Below are 21960 nucleotides of genomic sequence, written 5' to 3' on the forward strand. Positions count from 1 at the left end.
TCAGACAGAGAGAGAGAGAGAGACAGACAGACAGAGAGAGAGACAGAGAGAGAGACAGAGAGACAGAGAGACAGAGAGACAGAGAGAGAGAGACAGAGAGAGAGACAGAGAGAGAGACAGAGAGAGAGACAGAGAGAGAGACAGAGAGAGAGACAGAGAGGGGGCAAGGCGCAGGGGGCGAGGCGGCAGGGGGTGAGGCGCAGGGGGTGAAGAGGACGAGGCGCAGAGGGCAAGTGGGCGAGAGGGCGAGGCGCAGAGGGCGAGAGGGCGAAGAGGGCGAGAGGCGAGAGGGCGAGAGGGCGAGAGGGCGAGAGGGCGAGAGGGCGAGAGGGCGAGAGGGCGAGGGGGCGAGGGGGCGAGGGGGCGAGGGGGCGAGGGGGCGAGGGGGCGACGGGGGCGAGGGGGCGAGGGGGAGAGGGGGAGCAGGGGCGAGGGGAGGCCAGAGGCGAAGGGCGAGGCGCAGAGGTCAGAGCGAGGGCAGAGGGCGCAGAGGTCGCGAGGGCGAGGCGCAGAGGTCAAGAGGGCGAGGCGCAGGAGTCCAGAGGAGGGCCGACGGCCAGAGGCGCAGAGGCGAGAGGGCGAGGCACAGAGGGCGATAGGGCGAGAGGGCGAGGCGCAGAGGGCGAGAGGGCGAGGCGCAGAGGGCGAGAGGGCGAGGCGCAGAGGGCGAGAGGGCGAGGCGCAGAGGGCTGAGAGGGCGAGGCGCAGAGGGCGAGAGGGCGAGGCGCAGAGGCGAGAGGGCGAGGCGCAGAGGGCGAGAGGGCGAGAGGGGGAGAGGGGGACGAGGGGAGAGGGCCCTCTGTGTGCATTAGGGGGCGAGGGGGCGAGGGGGCGAGGGGGCGAGGGGGCGAGGGAGAGGGGGAGAGGGGGAGAGGGGGAGAGGGGGAGAGGGGGAGAGGGGGAGAGGGGGAGAGGGGGGAGAGGGGGAGAGGGGGGAGAGGGCGAGGCGCAGAGGGCGAGAGGGCGAGGCGCAGAGGTCGAGAGGGCGAGGCGCAGAGGTCGAGAGGGCGAGGCGCAGAGGGCGAGAGGGCGAGGCGCAGAGGGCGAGAGGGCGAGGCGCAGAGGGCGAGAGGGCGAGGCGCAGAGGGCGAGGAGGGCGAGGCGCAGAGGGCGAGAGGGCGAGGCGCAGAGGGCGAAGAGGGCGAGGGGGCGAGAGGGCGAGAGGGCGAGAGGGCGAGAGGGCGAGAGGCGAGAGGGCGAGGCGCAGAGGGCGAGGCGCAGAGGGCGAGGCGCAGAGGGCGAGAGGCGAGAGGGCGAGAGGCAAGGCGCAGAGGCAAGGCGCAGAGGGCAAGGCGCAGAGGGCAAGGCGCAGAGGGCAAGGCGCAGAGGGCAAGGCGCAGAGGGCAAGGCGCAGAGGGCAGCATGGTGAGAACGCGATAGGGCCGAGAAGGCGACAGGGCGAGAAGGCGAGAGTGCCAGAGGGCAAGAGAGAGAGACACAGAGAGTGAGAGAGACACCAGAGTTCGGACGGGAGCCGGACTCCGACATAAATGTCGGTGACGAACCCACTTCTGCCCAGCCAGGGGATCCGTCCCGTATTTTACGGATCTCAGGCTTTAATTGGCCCGAGGTAGGACTTCCACCCACTTGAGAGAGGAGATCCTGCCTCAGTAATCTGCCAGCCAATCAGTGGGCCGGCAGCTTAGTCTCATCAGCGCCACCGGGCGCAGTGGCCACTGCTGGGACTGCAGCCAGGCGCGCCATGGACCAAGAGAATAGGTAAGTTTGGGTTGCCTCATCAGAGATCAGTCGTGCCCTGGTGAGGAGAGAGTGGTCGTTTGGGGGCAGTGTGAATGCCTTGGATCCCCATGGGTGAGTTGGGAGGCGGGGCGTCCCTCAATCGAGCCTCCTGTGCCCGACTGCCATGCCCACCCCCCCCTCCCCCCACCAGGGACGCGGAAAGGCTGGCAGTTATCGCTGTGCGGCCTTTCACGTCCCCAGCACACCCGCTTGCCATAGGTAAAATACCTGTGGAGGCGGGCGAGGGCCCTTAAGTGGCACACCACCATCTGACCTGCTGGGGCGGCGTAAAGTTCCCGACAGAGAGTGAGACACGAAGAATGTATTATTTTACTTAGATCGGTTTACATAAAATAAAGCTCACCTCTTTCTTTGTTAAACTCAAGGAAGCCTGTCCAATTGGTTCTTTTATGATCAGTTAAACACTCATTGAATGGGTAAGTATATCCACTTCAAAAAAAACCTGTTGCAGTCAAACAAGAAGAGGGAATGACAGGAGCCATTCAATCCCTCCTCACCTGATCGTAACATAAGACAATCCACTGATGTGGTTCAGCATGCTGTTCTCCTCATTTTCTATTATAACTGAAGATAAGTTGTACAGATTGTAATAAGTGAGTTTCCCCATAATGCCATGCTGCTAACTCTGCTTACTGTGGAGCAAAGTAGCTTAACAATTCATATCTGACCTCATTTCAGCAAGTGTTTACTTGTTTCCATAGACTCTAGAATGGTTCCAGCGGATTGGAAGTTAGCAAATGGAACACTGCTATTCAAAAAAGGGTGGAGGTAAAAAAGAGAAAACAAAGAACTGCAGGTCAGTTAGCCAGACATCAGAATAATGCTGGAATCGATATTAAAGGAAGCCTTAACAACGCATTTAGAAAATCATAGTATGGTCAGACAGAGTCAACTTGGTTTTACAAAAGGAAATCATGTTTAACAAATGTATTAGTTTTTTTTTTTAGGCTGTAACATGTACAGCAGATAAAGAGGAGCCAATAGATGTATTCTACTTGAATTTCCAAAAGGTGCCATACAAAAGGTTAATATGCAAGATAAGGGGCTCATGGAGTTGGGGTAATATATTAGCATGGATTAGCATGATTAATTGACACAAAGCAGAGAGTAGGGATAAAATGAGCATTTTCAAGTTGCCAAGCTGTAACTAGTTTTTAACAAAGATCATAGAACAGAATCATAGAAAGTTAACGCACAGAAAGAGGCCACTTGACCCATTCATGTCTACGTGGCCAAAAAAAAGAGCCACCCAGCCTAATCCCACTTTCCAGCATTTGGTCCATAGCCCTGCAGGTTACAGCACTTCAAGTGCACATCCAGGCACCTTTTAAATAAGATGAGGTTTTCTGCCTCTACCACCCTTACAGGCAGTGAATTCCAGATCCCTATGATCCTCTGGGAGAAAAATAACTGTCCTCATTTCTCCTTTAATCCTTATACCAATCACTTTAACTCTATGCCTCCTAGTCACTGGCCCCTCTGCTAAGGTAAATAGGCCCTTCCCATCCACTCTATCCAGACCCCTCACAATTGTGTACATCTCAATCAAATCTCCCCTCAGCCTTCTCTGTTGCAATAGGAACAACCCCAGCCTATCCAATCCTTTCACATGTAGACCACATCAAATGCACTACCCTCAGCAATCCTCCTTATTACTTCCTCAAAAAATGCAATTATTCAGACACAACCTTCCTAATTACAAGGTATGAAGAAAGAGTTGTCTAAAACGGGCTGAGAAGATAGACTAAGGGGAAGGTCAGTAGATGAGCAGTGGCAGAACATTTAAGCAGATATTTCATAACACTCAGCAAAAATTTATCCAGTCAAAAGAAGGACTCTATGAGATGGATGAACCACCCATGGTTAACAAAGGAGGTCAAGGGAGTATCCAATCAAAAACTAAGGCGTACAAAGTGTCAAAAACTAGTGGTAGGCCAGAGGATTGGGAATTGTTTTTAAGAACCAGCAGCGGATGACTAAAAAGCGAATAAAGAGGGAGAAAATTGATTATGAAAGTAAATTGGCAAGAAATATAAAAACAAACAGCAAGAGCTTCGACAGGTATATAAAAAGAGTGTAGCTAAAGTAAGCATGGGACTCCTGCAGGATGCGACTGGAGAACTGATAACGGGGAGCAGGGAAATGGCAGGTAATTTAAACCAATATTTTGCATCAGTCTTCACGGTGGAGGACACTATAAACATCCCACAAATATCAGATAAGCAAGGAAGCGAATGGGAGGAAGGATCTTGTAACAGTCTCTATCACGAGGGACAAAGTATGACAAACTAATGGGACTAAGGCAAACAAGTCGCCAGGACCTGATGGCCTACATCAAGGGTTGTAAAGGAAGTGGCTGCAGAGATAGTGGAGGCATTGGTCGGAAATATTCCAGAACTCACTGGATTCCGGGAGTGTCCTAGCAGATTGGAAAACCCACTAATGTGATGCCCCTGTTCAAGAAGGGAGGGAGACAAAAAACAGGAAACTATAGCCAGTCAGCCTAACATCTGTCATTGGGAAAATGCTAGAGTTCATTATTAAGGAAGAAATAGCAGGACATTTAGAAAAGCTTAACGCAATCAAACAGAGTCAACATGGTTTTATGAAAGGGAAATCATGTTTGACAAATTTGCTAAAGTTTTTTGAGGATATAACAAGCAGAGTTGATAAAGGGGAACTGGTAGATGTAGTGCACTTGGATTTCAGAAGGTATTCGATAAGGTGCCACATAAAAGATTATTGCACAAGATAGGAGCTCACGGTATTGGGGGTAATGTATTAGTATGGATTGAGATTGGTTAACACACAGAAGGACAGAGATTCGGGATTAATGGGTCTTTTTCAGGTTGGAAAGACGTAACTAGTGGAGTGCCACAAGGATCAGTCTAGGGCCTCAATTATTTACTATCTATATAATGACTTGGAGGAGGGGGCAGAGTGTAATATATCCAAATTTGCTGACGATACAAAAATAGGTGGGAGGGCATGTTGTGATAAGAACATAAGGAATCTGCAAGGGGATATAGATAGGTTGAGTGAGTGGGGCAAAACTTGGCAGATGGAGTTTAATGTAGGAAAGCGTGAGGTCATGCACTTTGGTAGGAAGAATCAAAAGGCAGACTGTTATTTAAATGGAGAGAGACTCCAAAAAAAAAAGCGCAGCACAGAGGGATCGGGGTGTTCTTGTGCAAGAAACACAAAAAGTTAGAATGCAGGTGCAGCAAGTAATTCAGAAGGCAAATGGAATTTTGGCCTTTACTGCTAGGGAGTCAAGAGTTTAAAAATAGGGAAGTCTTGTTATAACTGTACGCGGTGTTGGTGAGGCCGTACCTGGAGTACTGTGTACAGTTTTGATCCCCGTATTTAAGAAAGGATATACTGGCATTGGAGGCAGTTCAAAAAAAAGAGATTCACTATGCTGATCCTGGGATGAAAGGATTGACTTATCAAGAACAGCTAAACAGGTTAGGCCTTTATTCATCAGCGTTTAGAAGAATGAGGAGTGATCGTGTTGAAACGTACAAGATTCTGAGGAGGCTTGACAGGGTAGATGTTGAGAAGATGTTTCCACTAGTGGAGGAATCTCGCACTGGGGGACATAGCTACAGAATAAGGGACACTCATTCAAAACTGGAGATGCAAAGGAATTCCTTCTCTGAGGGTAGTGCTTGTCTGGAATTCTCTACCCCAGAGAGTTGTGGAGGCTAGATCACTGAAAGTATTTAAAGAGGAAGTAGATAGATTTTTGAAATATCGGGAACTTGAGGCCTATGAGGGCTGGCACGAAAGAGGAGTTGAGGTCTGGGGCAGATCAGCCATGATCTTATTGAATGGCGGGGCAGGCTTGAGGGGCCGAATCTTTGAAGATACACACACGCATAGAAAAAGCGGTAGGTGCATTCTAGCAGGGGAAGAAGGGTTATGATAAACCTGTTGAGTTCGCGAGACCCGAGTTATAGAGGGTTGCAGGCCCTGTGATGATTGTAGATTTTTCTCTTGATTGAAGGTTCTGTTGAAGATGGTGGGTCACTTCCAGCTCTCTCTGCTGTATGATGTAGATGTCAGATTTTTTCCAGCAGGACATGTGCTTTCTGGAATGCCAACAGTTACACGTAGCTTCACCTTTGAGTTGGTCTCTCTCTCTTTTTGTCTAAAAAGGTAAAACTGTCACTTCTCACCTCCTGTTCGAAGACATTCTCGTTTCTTCCCCATGGTGATTACACAATGGTCCAGGAAGTGGCTACTTCACATCTCCTTTGTTTTAGAAGACATTCAATTCTGGAATGTTTCTATGATAGGTGTGAGATGGGTTTTATTATCACCTTTTGGCTTTCAAGATTTGTCCTTTGTCAGACTGTTTGAATTTACAAAAGGTGGCCATTTTGGACCATTGTTCATTTTTTTTAAAACAAAGGTTAATTTTTAAAGACAAAATCTATTTTTTCATAACTCTTCAGAGTTACTCAGTGAATGTTGTGTCATCGCACCTCTGATGTGCGTGACATTTTGATTTACTTCACTAACATGCCTCACACTTTTTCCCTATACATCGGTCACATTCCAAATAGAACACAATATGAAAGATAAAGCAAAATAGCAGAGTCTAATTTGCACAGTTGGTTCTGCTTACTATTTTTCAATTAAAAAATTTTGAATGCTATTCTTTATCTAATCAAACAGCATATTCATACTTTACATGCCACTTCATACATTTCAGTAAAAGACTCTCATTCTTCTTGGAATTACAGCATGGCATCACTGTTGTACCCACACCTGTTTGTTCAAACAATTTATATTTTTCCACTTTGAAGTATTTTTTGTAAAAGTCATAGGGAGGAGGAAAGCTTATAGTCTTACTTAACGCCATCCATTTTTGTATATCTTGATGACGAAGCACAATTACCAGAGATTAGATAGAATTATAAATCAGACTATTAGGCTGACCAATCTGGACTAACATATGTAAAAGAATATACTATATAATCACATTTTTTGCAGATTATAAGATGCAGTTAATTACAGGCATCACTAATTATGGTTTCCACTATTTTCAATAATTGTAAGATGCTGGGCACAGTAGAAGGAAATCAACTTTTTTCTTAAAAGAACAATCATGTGATATGCTTAGTTCAACAACTACCATGCCAATTCTGGGTGGCTTGATTTTTATAACTATACTTAACATAGTATCAGAACTATATTACAAAGCAGTAACACAATTGAGGGGTTGAGATATCATAAATCACAAGAGCAATGCTTGAGTTGTTTAGTAACGTCAATTCACTCAGTGCTGTTACTATCTTGTAAAGGATTACAGTTTATATATATTTTGCCCAATAAATTTTGGGATTTCTTACAATTATCAGCTGATAGTGAAGGCAAAGTTAACTGAAACAGCAAGTGTCAAATAAAGTGATGACAAGTGCAATTTTATTCTACATGACTAACAAGGAGAATTATTAGGATTTAATCACAATTTTCGGAATGAAACTACAGTTAATGGTCTATTTATTGACCAGTGTACTCTGCTCAGCTGTAACCTCTGCACACCTGTCAGAAGAGTAAGGTGCCAAGTTTCATTGATAAGGAATATAATCAATTTGGCTGGGGGTGCTACAATTTGACAGAAACCACCATAATCAACAAGTGTTGCACTTCAAGCTCATTTGGAATGTGGGTGCCAGATGAGAACAAGACTGGTTTCAGTTCTGATGGTGTTTCTGGTTGCAAAGTCCAACTACAATCAGTGTCTAGATTCTTATCTGAAGAATTATATCTCGGTCAAAGTACTGAAAGACTTCTGGCAAACCAAGCTATGTCACTACCTTCAATGACCTGGGAAGGGGAGTGGTGGGGTGGGGGGGGGGGGGGGGGGAAATTGGAAAACAAACTTGCAGGAAGAAGGTAAGGTTACTCGGCAAACATTCCAGGCTTCCATAGTTCAGGAAAATGTTGCATCAAGAATACAGCACAGATTTCAAATTTTTGTGCATGTGGGATTTCTGCAAATATTGATATTCCTGGAAACCTCTGATCCTAACTTCTGAAAGTTAAGTATCAGCTAATCAATGGAAATCAGCACTAACAAATAACTTTTTCCCCCTAAAAGTTAATTTACCACATGCACCTTCTCCTTCACAAAATCCCACTTGGCCATGACTCTCCTCCCTTCTGATCTACATCTCCCTGAACAAATTAAAATTTAAAAGTCCTCAAACTCAGTCTTGTCTTGAAATCACTCTGTGGTCTCATCCCAATTAATTTCTGCTAACCCTTCAAACACTGTTCCTAAAACAGTTCTTTTATGCATCTTTCCTCTTCCCTTCATCCCACCACTGGACACAGAGTCTTCAACTAACTGGCCATACTCTTTGCACTTTACTGCCTAAACATGGTCATCTCCCTCCTCTCCTTTAAAACCTTCTCTAAACCCATCTCTTTGATTAAGCCTTCGGTCACTCCTCCTAATCTGGTTTTCAGGGCTTAGGATCAGTTTTTCTTTCACCTAGCTGGGTAGGGTAATGGAACGCTCTTTGCATTACAAGACACTGTATAAAAGGCAAGCTATATTGGTGTTTATTATCCGAAGACATGCGGCAAGCTTCCACACATATACTGACAACACCCAGTTCTACATCTGCACCATTTCTCTAAAACCCTCCACTACTTGTCCGACTGCCAGTCTTGGATGAGGTGCAATATATACTCCAGTTAACCACTGGGAAGACCAAAGTCATTGTTTGCGCCCGCACCATCCCCCCACTCGCTCCGGAGAGCGGTGGAGGCAGGGTCATTAAAAGTTTTTAAGGCAGAGGTAGACAGATTCTTGACAAACAAGGGAGTCAAAGGGTATCGGTGGTAGACAGGAAAGTGGAGGTGAGTCTACAAACAGATCAGCCATGATCTTATAGAATGGTGGAGCAGGCCCGAGGGGCCGAATAGCCTACTCCTACACCTAGTTCATATGTTCATACATACAAACTTCTTATCTTTGCCACTAATTCCACGCACATTCCAAACATTGCGTCAGGTTGAGCCAAACTGTAGACAACCATGACGTCCTATTGTGCCCCCTGAATGAGCTTCCAAATCTATATCCTCTCCATCACAAAATAACCTTCAACTTCCACCTCTGCAGCATTGCCTACCTCCCCTTGCCTCAACCCATCTGCTGCTGAAACTCTCATCTATGCTTTAGTCAATTCCAGACTCACCTATTCGCATGTCCCTATTTCAATGCTCTCCTAGCCATCCTGCATCCCCTATGCTCTGAAAACATCAGCTCATTCATAACTCTGCTGCCCATATGTTCTGCTGCAGCAAGTCCCATTCACCCTTGGCTCCCACCTTGCTGATATGCATTGGTTCCTAGTCCTCCAATTTAAAATTTGTTTTTAAATTCGTTCATGGTCTTGCCCTTCCCCATCTTGGTAACTTCTTCCAGCTTTACTTTAGCCTCGTGCTTCTCTTCGTCCTACCATTATAGCTGTGCATTCAGCAGCCTTAGCCCCCCATCCTCTAACAACCACCCCTCCCTCTCTTTCCTTCTTTAAGACCCTCCCTAAATTGCACCTCTGATTAAGGTTCCCCTTCTACTAGTTTTTTTTCTTTGAAACAGTATCAATTTTTTGTATGATTATTTATCTATGAATAACCTTGGGAAGTTTTTTTCTGTTAAAAGGCACTAGAATAACATGATATAGTAAATGAAATGAAACATTGGAGCAGGAGTTTGCTGGAGTGGGACATCTTATAGCAGCCTCCTTTGTCAGAATTTTCTCCTCGCCTTTCAGCTTAAACCTGTTGCAAATTGCTTGAATTTCAAGCTGCCAGCGAGGCCTCTGGGACCTTGGTGAACAACGAGAATAACCGTTTACCTTCTTAACCAATGAGATTTAAGGATAAAGAAAGAATGAATTGGGTGAAATTGAATCAAATTAGGTACAGAAAGAAAAATGATGAGAGAGAAAGACTGAGTTGCGAGAAAAAGAAACAAAAATGGAAAAGAAAGCTTTTTGAAAAAAGTTATTCCATTTCTGGGCGGGAGGGATTAAAGTGGCATTGCAAAGACGTAAATCTCATTGAAAGTCCCTATATTAAGTACCAACTCTAGTTTTCTGCAGCACATTTAATATATTTTACCAATGCAAATGCAGAAATCGATGAAACTCTCAATGGGATTGATGATGAGCTCTCGTTCGTCCAACAGCTTCCTCACCATAAACTGGGGGATTATTTACACACTAATGTAGCCCAGAGCATGCGGGTTAAACTCGACACTATCCTGTCAGCAAATTCTGGTCCAAAACATTCAAAAATCTGACGCAGATAGACAGAAATCAGACACCAAAGGTTCCCAAAGTTCCCCAGTTTGAAAGCTTATGATAGAAATAGTCAATCGCTGTTTGCCAACAGAATTCTTTGTAGTTTTGTGCACGTTGTAAACTGCTTCTGTAGTGTTTGGGTTATTTGATTCCTACTGCTCGTGTAGTTAGTTTCCGTTTGCGCAATACACAATCATCGAGCGCCACTTGTTTATTTACAAAGCCCACGCCTGTCAGTCACTGGAGTATCAAAATGAAATATACCTTGGAACCAATCAAGAAGCCAAGACATAACCATGCAATATGACGCCACTATGACCCTTTATTTCCGACTCGGAAACGAAGGTAAAGTTCCCGGAAATGTGAACCTGCACAGACGGAGATCCTGACACCAGAAATACTACAGTAACATTGTGAACCTTCACAGGCGGAGATCCTGACACCAGAAATACTACAGTAATCACATATCGTAATTTCTATAACGTTTTTCACAAAACCTATTCCAGAACACAAACAAAATAAATATGTTAACTCTTTATGTGAGAGACGCGTTATATGTCTAAGGTCCAACTTGACTCCCTTCTTACTACAACCCTTCACTCCTTTTTAAAAAGTCCACTGTTAGCAGCTGCTTTACGCAGTTAATACAAAAACCGTTACATATTATTCGTTTTTCAATATAACATTTGAACTCAGTAAAAACATCATACAATAATTAGAAGAAATTGACACCGTTATAGACAGTCGCTATATGTTGAAAATGCAAGTGTCTACTAGATTATAGGTGATTTGGTTACAACATGGAGCCGAACAGACCCGACGGTAGCCATAACCAGGAACACGAAACATCTCAGACTTCCGTATAAAAGCAAATATAAAAAGAACTCACACAGGAAACAGGACCGCGCTGTCCGTATTTACCCCTCGGAACACTCTGCAAAGACTGACTGACACCCACTGAGCTGCAAAAAGTGCTTCAACAGCCTGACGTCACTTGCATCTATCTTTGGCCTCGGATGAACAAGGAGGAGATTTAATCCGTGTGTCCGATGTACATTGCTATTAAATCAAAAAATTAAAACAGAAATCAGATGATATATATCTTAATACTTTATTTATTATATGCCCTACCTTTTGTGTCACATTGTTTAAATATAAATATATTCGTAATGTATACAAAAGAGTGAAATAAGAAGTACTGCAATTACATGTTAAATCTTGTGCAAATTTTATGTTTTATCAAAAGCAAAATACTGCGGATGCTGGAAATCTGAAATAAAAACAAGAAATGCTGGAATCACTCAGCAGGTCTGGCAGCATCTGTGGAAAGACAAGCAGAGTTAACGTTTCGGATCAGTGACCCTTGAAAGAATAAAGTGACCCTTTTTATTTATGTTTTATCGAAGTGGATACCAATGGTATAGCCATTCACAAAGTATGAAAATTGCAAGCTCTGAACGCTTGCTATGTAGCTATTAGATTTTTGGCCGATTAGCGTGAAGCTCGAGAGAACCGTTTTCCCAATGATTAAAGTAAAAAAATATACTGCAGGGAGATTCAATTCTGATTTCCTTCAGCTTGTCGGGAAATGATTGACAGAGCTGTCATCCAATTAACAATTACTAAAGCTGAAAAAAGTAGCCAATCACATAATAAAAGCAAAATACTGAAAAAAGTAGCCAATCACATAATAAAAGCAAAATACTGCGGATGCTGAAAATCTGAAATAAAAAACAAGAAATGCTGGAATCACTCAGCAGGTCTGGCAGCATCTGTGAAAAGAGAAGCAGAGTTAACGTTTCCGGTCAGTGACCCTTCTTCGGAACTGACAAATATTTTAAAATGTGACAGGTTATAAGCAAGTGAGGTGGGGGTGGGGCAAGAGATAACAAAGGAGAAGGTGCAGATTGGACAAGGCCACAGAGCTGACCAAAAGGTCATGGAGCTAAGGCAAACAATATGTTAATGGTGTGTTGAAAGACAAAGCATTAGTACAGAATAGGTGTTAATGGACTGAATATTGAACAGCAGCAAGTGCAAACATGAAAAAAAAACAGTGGGTAAGCAAACTGAACAAACTAAAATGAAATGAAATAAATGCAAAAAAAAAAGGTTGTAAAAAATGTAAAAAAGAAAAAACAACTAAAAATGAAAGTAAAATGGGGGGCTGTCATGCTCTGAAATTATTGAACTCAATGTTCAGTCCGGCAGGCTGTAGTGTGCCTAATCGGTAGATGAGATGCTGTTCCTCGAGCTTGCGTTGATGTTCACTGGAACATTGCAGCAATCCCAGGACAGAGATGTGAGCATGAGAGCAGGGGGGAGTGTTGAAATGGCAAGCAACCGGAAGCTTAGCGTCCTGCTTGCGGACCGAGCGGAGGTGTTCTGCAAAACGGTCACCCAGTCTGCGCTTGGTCTCCCCAATGTAGAGGAGACCACATTGCGAGCAGCGAATACAGTATACTACATTGAAAGAAGTACAAGTAAATCGCTGCTTCACCTGAAAGGAGTGTCTGGGGCCTGGGATAGTGAGGAGAGAGGAGGTAAATGGGCAGGTATTACACCTCCTGCGATTGCAGGGGAAGGTGCCATGGGATGGGGATGAGGTGGTGGGGGTAATGGAGGAGTGGACCAGGGTGTCGCGGAGGGAACGATCCCTTCGGAATGCTGACAGGGGAAGGGAGGGGAAGATGCGTTTGGTAGTGGCATCACGCTGGAGGTGGCGGAAATGGCGGAGGATGATCCTTTGGATATGGAGGCTGATGGGGTGGAAAGTGAGGACAAGGGGAACCCTGTCACAGTTCTGGGAGGGAGGGGAAGGGTTGAGGGTAGAGGTACGTGTCCGGAGATATTGGGGCAGATCACCAAAAGCTTGGTCAAAGAGGTAACTTTTAAGCCTTGTCTTAAAGGAGGAAGGCGAGGTGGAGAGGTGTAGGGAGGGTATTCCAGAGCTTAGTGTAATGAGAAGCTTTTTATGTTGTCTGATGCAATGTAAATGAGATGCATGGAGTCCAGGTTGTTGAAGATCTCATACAGGTTTATTAAAAAGCTAACTACAGTATACGGTGCAGAGCTATCTATTTTCAGCCTGCCGGACTGAACATTGAGTTCAATAATTTCAGAGCATGACGGGCCCCCCATTTTACTTTTATTTTTAGTTATTTTTTCTTTTTCCTTTTAAAATTTGTTTGTGTTTATTTTATTTCATCTTAGTTTGTTCAGTTTGATTACCCACTTTTTTTTCATGTTTGTACTTGCGGCTGTTCAATTTTCAGTCCGTTAACACCCTATCTATGCTTTGTTTTTCAACACACCATTAACACATTGTTTGCCTTTGCTCCACGACCTTCTGGTCAGCTATTCTGTGACCTTGTCCTATCTACACCTTCTCCTTTGTTATCTCTTGCCCCACCCCCACTTTACTTGCTTATAACCTTTTACATTTCTAAGTTCTGAAGAAGGGTCACTGACCTGAAACGTTAACTCTGCTTCTCTCTCCACAAGATGCTGCCAGACCTGCTGAGTATTTCCAGCATTTTTTGTTTTTATATCTATTTTCAGGACCTGCCTCTAGTTGTTACAGTAGCAGAATGACTCGAGCAAGTAGTCACATGATTATATACTGGTACTTGGCTCATTAGCATTCTAAGATCTTAAAGGGACATCACTCTTAAAGGCATCACACAACATGCCCCTTCTTTTCAAACATAAGTCTTGTATGCTAAAAGTACAAACATATGAAATTAGATAACATCAAAATTATTTACACACTGATAGAGATTATGAACTTTACAAGTATAGAGACTCAAAAGTCCATATATCGTCTCCGTGGTTTGACAACTCTTGCTCGGGTATTTTGCATCTCATCTGATGCTGTTCTTTCTGACGTTTCTCTCTCTCTGCATTCAGTTTCTGTTGCTCTGCCTTCAGCCTGCTAACATACTCTGTTGCTTTTCTCAAGATGACCGCTTTTGGGGCTTTGTCATTCTTGGAAAGTTCCGGCACCAAAGGCAATCACACAGCACTTAAGGCCCAGGCAACTGAAGGTGCTGCCACTAATGGTGTAGCGGTTAAAATCGGGGATGCTCAAGAGGCCAGAATTAAAGGAGTGCAGATATCTTGGAGGGTTGTGAGGCTAGAGGATATTACAGAGATAGGGAAGGCCAAGGCCATGAAGGGATTTGAAAACAAGGATGAGAATTTTAAAATCAAGACGTTGCTTGACCAGAAGCCGATGTAAGCCAGCAAGCACAGGGGTGATAGGTGAATGGGACTTGTTGCAAGTTAAGACACGGGCAGCAGAGTATTGGATGACCTGAAGTTTACGGAGGGTAGAACGTAGGAGACCAGCCAGGCAGAAGTTGGAATAGTCAAGTCTAGAGGTGATAAAGGCACAAATGAGGGTTTCAGCAGCAGATAAGCTGAAACATGGGCAAAGTCGAGCAATGTTATGGAGATGAAACTAGGCAGTCTTAGTGATGGCACAAATATGAGGTTGGAAGCTCATCTTGGAGTCAATTGTCACACCAAGGTTGCAAACAGACTGGTTTAATTTCAGACACATGCCAGGGAAAGAAATTGAATCAATAGCTAGGGATTGCAGTTTGGAGTGGGGATCAAAAGCATTGGCTTCACTCTTCCCAATATTTAATTGGAGGAAATTTCTGCTCATCCAGTACTGGATGTCGGATAAGCAGACTGATAATTTAGCAATAGTGGAGTAATTGAGTGAGGTGGTGATGAGATAGAGCTGTGTGTTGTCAGCATACATATGAAAATTAAGACTATACTCTCAGATGATGGCGCCGAGGGGGCCAGGGAGAGATCCTTGGGGGTTACCAAAGGTAATGGTGTGGGAGCAGGAAGAGAAGCTATTGCAAGTGATTCTCTAGCTACGATTAGATAGATAAGAATGGAACCAGGTGAGAGCAGTCCACCCAGCTGGACAACAGTGGAGGAGGATGGTGGCATCAACCATGTCAAAGGCTGCAAACAGTCAAGAAGGATGAGGAAGGAAGGTTTACCTGTGTCACAGTCACAGAGAATGTCATTTGTGATTTTGATAATAGCTGTTTCGGTACCAAGGCAAGGGCGGTAATCTGATTGGAGGGATTAAAACATGAAGTTCTGGGAAAGATGGGAATGGATTTGGGAGGCGACAATAAGAACATAAGAAATAGGAGCAGGAGTAGGCCATTCAGCCCCTCAAGCCTGCCCCACCATTCAATAAGATCATGGCTCATCTGTCCAAGGCCTCAACTCCTCTTTTGGGCCTGCTCCGCATAACCCTCAACTCCCCGAGGTTTCAAAAATCTATCTACCTCCTTCTTAAGTACATTTAGTGACCTAGCCTCCACAGCTCTCTGAGGTAGAGAATTCCAGAGATTCACCATCCTCTGAGAGAAGAAATTCCTTTGCATCTCAGTTTTAAATGTGTGACCCCTTATTCTGTAACTATGTCCCCTAGTTCGAGATTCCCCCACCAGTGGAAACATATTCTCAACATCTACCCTGTCAAGGACTTTGGAGAGGAAAGGGAGGTCGGAAATGCAACAGTAGTTTGCAAGAACGATGGGGGTCAAGGGTCAGTTTTTGTGGAGAGGTTGATGACAGCAGAATTAAAGGAGAAGGGGACAACACCTGAAGAGAGAGAACTGTTAAAATATCAGCTAGCAAGGGTACCAGGAGGGGAAGTCAGGTGGTCAGCAGTTTAGTGGGAATATGATCGAGGGAACGGGAGGTGGGTCTCATGAAGAAGATGAAGTCAAAGAGACCATGAGGGGAAATAGGAGAGAAACTAGAGTAAGTTACGAGTTCAGGGCTTGGACAGTGGTAGCTTTACAGAAGTTTGACCAGGTGGGTTAGTTGAAAGGAGGGACACGGCTGGGACAGCTGATCTGATGGTCTTGATCTTAGTAATAAAGAAATACATTAGCTCCTCAGACTTATGTTGGAGGGAGGAGGGGACAGTAGAGAGGGGTTTAAGAAGACAGCTTGCAGTAGAGAAAAGAAGCTGGGATTATCTTTACATTCCAGGATGCTCCTGGAAGAGTGAGCACTCTTAACAGATGAAAGTGATATATGTGCCACACAAGTGTCAGGCAATGACCATCCCCAACAAGAGATAACCTAACCACTTCCCCTTGATGTTCACCAGCATTACTATCGCTGAATCTCCCACTATCAACATTCTGGGGGTCACCATTGAACAGAAACTGAACTGGACCAACCCTATAAACACTGTAGCTACAAGAGCACATCAGAGGCTGGGAATTCGGCACTGAGTAACTCACCTCCTGACTCTCCAAAGCCTGTCCACTATCTACAAGGCCCAAGTCAAGAATATGATGGAACGCTCTCCACTTGACGGGATCAGTGCAGCTCCAACAACACTCAGGAAACTTGACACCATCCAAGAGAAAGCAATTGACATGATTTGCATCCCATCTACCACCTTAAACATTCACTCCCTGCATCACCAGCGCACAGTAGCAGCAGTCTGTACCATCCGCAAGATGCACTGCAGCAACTCATCAAATCTTCTTCAACAGCACCTTCTAAACCCACAACCTCTACAACCTAGAAGAATACGGGCAGCAGATGCATGGGAACATCACCTCCTGCAAGTTCCCCTCTAAGTCACATACCATCCTGACTTGGTACTGTATCACCATTCCTTCACTGTCTCTGGGTCAAAATCCTGGAATTCCCTCCCTAACAAGACTCGGGTGTACCTACACCACATGGACTGTAGTGGTACAAGAAGGCAGCTCACCACCATTTACTGAAGGGCAATTTGGGATGGGCGATAAATGCTGGTCTTGCCGGCAACGCTCACATGCCATGAGCGATTAAAAAAAAATCTAGCTATTTCCAGTGTTGAAACATGCCCAAACCATTGCTGTCATCTTTCTTGGATCTTGTGTATAAGAGCTGTTTCTTGTCAATGTCATTTTCTTCATACATCATTCTTGATCCTTTACAGCCTGGATATTCTCAGTATTACTCTTAATCTGTTTGCTATGACCAGGTGGGAAAGAGGTCTGGGGTTCCCTTTCAGCCTTCACTTGGTCGTACTGTAACAGGGTTTAAATTTAAACACACCGTGTTTTTAGTTCCCCCTTGGTGAATCTTTGTTCACCGCTTTCCAATTATAAGGCAAAGAAACCAGCACAAACAGGCTTTCTTAGGTTTAAAGAAGAAAAGTTGTAATTTATTAAACTTAAACTTAAACTCTAATTCGGTTAACACGTATGGATACATGCCGCACCCCACGCTAGCATGCATACGCGATACATACATGCAAATAGAGACAGAAAAGAGCAGAAGAAAAATAAAGCAGAAAGGTTTGAGGCAATATCTGAAGAGTTGTTGTTACACTTCTTGGAGCTCACTGTACAGTCCTTGATTGTAGTTAGACTTTGCTTTTTGTTGGAGCCCAGTATTCATCTTAAACCTTGTTCACTGTAGGAGACTTTTCTCTTGTGGGGTTCATGTGTCTTCAGTGGATTCAGAGGCTTGTCAGAAGGAGATGGGAGCAGACAGGAGCGACCTTCTCAGTCCAGGAGCAAACAGACATTCTGCCCAAACTGTTTGTACAAATTCAAAAAACTTAGGTTGCCCAGCAGGTTAGTCATGTGACTAGCTGGTTCGACCATGTCCCTTTGTGTATTCGGCCATCTTAGTAGTCAACCTGGAATGCGAGCTCCCCCACCTTCAATGTCTGGTGATCAAAAATCCATTGTGGGTTGAATGTCAGGGAATGGCTGCTTTGTCCTTCCAAACCCTGTCTGTTAATATGCAAATATCTTTTCCAGCCACAGCTGATCTGTTTAACAAGGCCTTTCTTACCTCCAGTAACAGTTTAAAATGTTCTTGACAAAATTAATGTGCCTTGTACTTGGCAGGTGGGGGCCTAGCATGACACGTTATTAAAAGTTGGGCACCCTTCTTGTCTGTGCAACTTTATTCCCTGTTGTCACATTTTGCAGGTCATATTTAGTTTTTGGAAAAGGTTCAGAGGAGGGTTGCAAGTTGGTTTCCCAGTTTTAAACATTTTAGCCACTCGGATAGGTTTAAAAAGTTGGATCTGTTATACTTGAAGAACTGATTTGATTCAGGTTTATAAAATAATGAACAAGATTGTATCAATATTAACCAGTTATTTCAGTATGAATGGTTGGGAAGGAACAGCGTTTGAGAGTAGGGACTATGGAGGTACACATAGTGTTACGGTCAGGTGGGGAGGGGTCACAAGGCTCCCCTCTTGTCTTTCCTCTTGTTTGACTGCAACAGGTTTAATTATTTTATTTTCCAGTGCCTGTGCTTACCACTTCAGTGAGTGTTTTACCTTTTTACCGTTGTTGTGATCGTAATAGAACCAATAGGACAGGTTTTCTTGAGTTTAAACAAGAAAGAGGTGAGTTTATTGTGCTTAACCAAAAAAAAAGATTTAAATAAAATAATAAAATTATGCTACACTTTCACTCACTCACTCACACAAGAATCACACAGCCCAATAGATTACAGAATGGAGAAGAATAGTAGTTGGGATAGAGTCTGGATCAATAATAAAGGATTATACAGTCTGTGGTTTCTAGTGGCTTTAGTGGTCTTCTGGTTGAATTCATGGTCCTGAAGTTCTGTGGTTGATAGTTGTTCTCGAAGTCAGTTGAGCAGAGTTTCCTTCCCAGGGTCTTTGTCTTGGATCTTGCCACCGGCAGCCAGGTTTCGCAAGCCTCAGACAGGGTCTTCTAAGAGAGAGACAGAGAGAGGCACACCCCTTCTGGCTTCTGCACAGATTGAGTCTTTGGCTTGTCTGTCTGTCCAAGGGAAGCTCCCAGTTTTCACAGAGATGGACAGATGGTCACATGACTGTCTCAGTGTATTCTCCGGTGGGATTCAAGTTTAGGAATTCCAATCTCTCTCAGGCCTCAGGGTGTCAATATTTGCCCCTGGAGGGGTTCACCCTTTCAACGTTAATGGCCCAGGATAGCTTTGACTGTCTTGCTAATGAAAGCAATCTCAGGTAGTTCAATCAATAAGGCAAGCCATTGTTTTGGGTAAAGGATAATCAGACATGTGCCTCCAATCTGAGGCCTTGGAATGTGAAAGGTATTCAAATGTAAATGGTGGTGGCCATTTTTAGCTGTGGCAAAGTCTTTGTAAAAGTTGACAGTAATATATTCCAGCTTTGCTTTTTTTTAAAGTTGAATGCAGGTTTCTAATCAATGAATTAATATTCCTCATTCTGCATATCACATCTTCATGACAATAGACAAAGTACTTTTCCCTCCAGTAGCAGACCCAGGATATCAACTGGAGACTCCCGGACAGTCTGGGTGAGTCGACAACGCTGGTGTTGTTTTTTCTGTATACCTTTGAAAGACAGCTGAACCAGTTCCTGGCAAAAAGATAGGTGACAAGTAATAGAAATCATGGTCAATGTGGTCTCCTGGGCTAATTTCGAAAACCTAGAGGGGTCTGAGAGGAATGTTCCAGACTTTCTTTCCCTAATTGGCCTTGGTTTTATTGTTTTTTGTTTCTTCAAAGAGATTACATGGCTGTTGGTAGGGAATGTCTTATTCATGATTCATAAGGTATCATGACTGCAAGGGACAGGTTCAATGAACATCTGGGGATGGATTTTCATTACAGAGGCAGGAAACAGGAGCTGTGTCTGGTTTTGGATCAGAAACCTGCCTCCATTGGGAAACTGATTCAGGTTCAGATTTTGAAATGGGTAAGCCCTTAATTGATATAGAGATGGGTTTCCTGTCCACTTAGAGCCAGTGGGGTCAGGAATGGAGGTGGTTCAGATGAAGTGTAGGACTCATGTAGATGCCAACCGTGGCTGCAGGTTTTCCTGAGGGAGAGATCTGTGGTTTGTGCCAAAGCCTTCCATTGCACCAGAGGGAAACAAGATGTCACAGGGGAGCTGGAAACCTGGCACTAGGAGCAGGGCAGACCCTCGCTTCATCGATGCCCAGCTGCATATAATATTGGATGCCATGAGGGAGAGCAGGGAAGACCTTTTCCCAGATGTTGGAAGAAAGAGATCACCTCGTCATGCAGCTAGGACACCTCTCTGTTCAGTATTATCCCCCTCCACCTCTTCTTCCTCCTCTTCTCTTACCTCCTGCTCCTCCCCCAATGAGCTGTCTCCTTCCAGGGCCTCACTGTCCTCAAGGTCTACAGCTCTCTGGAGGATTATGTTATGGAGAGTGTAGCAGACCACCACAATGACAGAGACCTTTGCAGAAAGGTATTGGAGGGTACCATCAGACAGGTGCAGATACTGGAATCACGTCTTCAGAAACACGATGGCCTGCTGAGCAGGTGACATTGGTTGTATTGCCTCTGTGCCTCTGTCTGGGGCTCCCGTGGAGGGATCAGTAGCCACCTCTTCAAGAGGTTTCCCCTGTCCCCTTGGATCCATCCACACACTTTGGGGGATGGAGTGAAGATTTGAGACAGCCTGGACTGGCAGAGGATAAAGGAGTCATGGCAGCTGCCAGAAAAGTGAGTGTACACATGGAGGAAGCTCTTGTTTTGGTTACAGACTAGTTGGATCTTGAGGGAGTGGAAGTCCTTCCAGTTGTTGGAGCTCACTGGCCAGTCACTGGGTGCCTTTATGGCCACAAGATCACAAGTGATGATGCCCTGCACCTGGGGAATCAATTAATGGAGGTGCAACCTGATGCCCTCTGGGCCTGCACAGCCCCATCTGTGTCAAAGTGGATATAGTTCCCCCGCCCTCCTGAATATGGCATCCATGACCTGTCTAATGAGCTTCCAACTGCATGTTGCCACATAGGTCTGCAGCTGATCCCTGGAACGCCCCGGTTGCATAGAAATTTAGGGCGATGGAGACCTTGACAGCTGCAGGTAAGGGACTGCCATGGGGGCCACAAGGCCTCAGGTCATTGTGGATCAGAGCACAAAGGTCCAAGACCATCTGCCTGGATAGATGCAGCCTCCTACAGCACTGGTGCTCTGTCATTTGCAAGTAGCTGGATGTAGACCGATGTCTTGGATAGCGCCTTCTTTCCCTTGCAGCTCCCCACTGTGCTCCTCTGGCCTCCTGCTGTTCAGGAGGTTGCATTTGCTGAAGCTCATCCTGGCTGCTCTGTCCAATGTCAGAGTAGCATGTTCCTATCTGCACTCCCTTAACTGGGCTTTGTGTGTTCACCAGGCCTTCCCCATGTGCCCCAGTGATGCTAGTGAGCTCATATCCTTCTTCAGATTCCTACCACTCACCACTGAGAAAAGGGAGTCTTACAGCTCCAGCAATAGCTACTCTGTAGCACTTTTGGAACAGCCTAGCTTTATTTTGGACCTCTGCATCATGTTAATCAGCCCTACACATAGCCCTCCACATTGTTCATGTCTTCTAAACCCTGGCTTGGTCCGGACATGGTGTTTTCCCCATGCCCTTTCATTGAAAATCCCAAACTGCTGCTGACAAGCCTATTAATGAGCTCCACAATGAGCTCAACAGGTGATCCATTGGAGGCATGTGGGCTTGCTGTTCTGTCCCTCCTGGAATCCCTTTAAAGATAACTTCCTGTTCCAGAGCAGAAGGAGTGCTGACTCCGAGAATGTGATCTTCTAATCATGTGCACAGCTACTTCTGCTCCCAGTCGGCTTTAAAAATCCAGCCCCGGTCTTTTCCTGTCCAACGTGTTCCTTTGTAATTTCGCTTGTTACATTTTTTACTCATAAATTTCTATGTCAACCTTTAGAGTGGGTTACTCCTATGTAAACTCATTACTCTGTTCAACTTGCCAATGGGATCCCACAAATTGCTCTTTAAGCTTTACCCTTGGCTTTATGAGCTGCGATAATCCTATTTATAGGACAAAAGGGCTCA

At 44.9% G+C, this 21960-nt stretch overlaps 1 protein-coding gene across 4 annotated transcripts in view; it reads right to left on the bottom strand.

The window, feature by feature from the left end:
- The window catches only part of LOC137371446 (phospholipid scramblase 1-like), a 348513-nt gene that overhangs the window by 146664 nt on the left and 179889 nt on the right, over window positions 1-21960 (bottom strand). For all 4 annotated transcript variants that reach the window (XM_068034064.1, XM_068034065.1, XM_068034062.1 and 1 more), the window contains one exon: window positions 10978-11147. The gene's annotated coding sequence lies outside the window, so the exon portion shown is untranslated. The remainder of the gene's footprint in view (window positions 1-10977; window positions 11148-21960) is intronic.

This window comes from Heterodontus francisci, chromosome 6 (assembly GCF_036365525.1).
Source record: "Heterodontus francisci isolate sHetFra1 chromosome 6, sHetFra1.hap1, whole genome shotgun sequence".
NCBI classification, from domain to species: domain Eukaryota; kingdom Metazoa; phylum Chordata; class Chondrichthyes; order Heterodontiformes; family Heterodontidae; genus Heterodontus; species Heterodontus francisci.